Source organism: Camellia sinensis, chromosome 2 (genome assembly GCF_055761805.1).
Source record: "Camellia sinensis isolate YWXY chromosome 2, ASM5576180v1, whole genome shotgun sequence".
In the NCBI taxonomy this organism is placed as follows: Eukaryota; Viridiplantae; Streptophyta; class Magnoliopsida; order Ericales; family Theaceae; genus Camellia; species Camellia sinensis.
This window is the reverse complement of record NC_138962.1, coordinates 40,355,902-40,356,211: the sequence shown is the minus strand read 5'-3', so window position 1 is coordinate 40,356,211 and position 310 is coordinate 40,355,902.

The following is a 310-nucleotide window of genomic DNA, read 5'->3' as shown; positions in this document are numbered from 1 at the left end:
TCTCCTGTCTTGTGCTTCTTTGAAAGAAACCAATCTTAATGGTCTGAATTAGAGATTGATGTTTGTAAGCTCCCTCGCATAATTAATGATAACGGTTGCTTTCTGTTACCATTCATGCATCAACTTAGATAAATAACGATACAACATTGAAAAATAAAGAAAGAATGTCGCGCCTCAAAGCCAACTAAGCTAGGCATGTGACAATCTCACACACCTATATGACTTACAACACCCTATGAGCATGCAAAAAAGAGATGGTGAGAAACACAATTCAATTGCATTCCACAAAATAATCATGGCAATCAAGAGA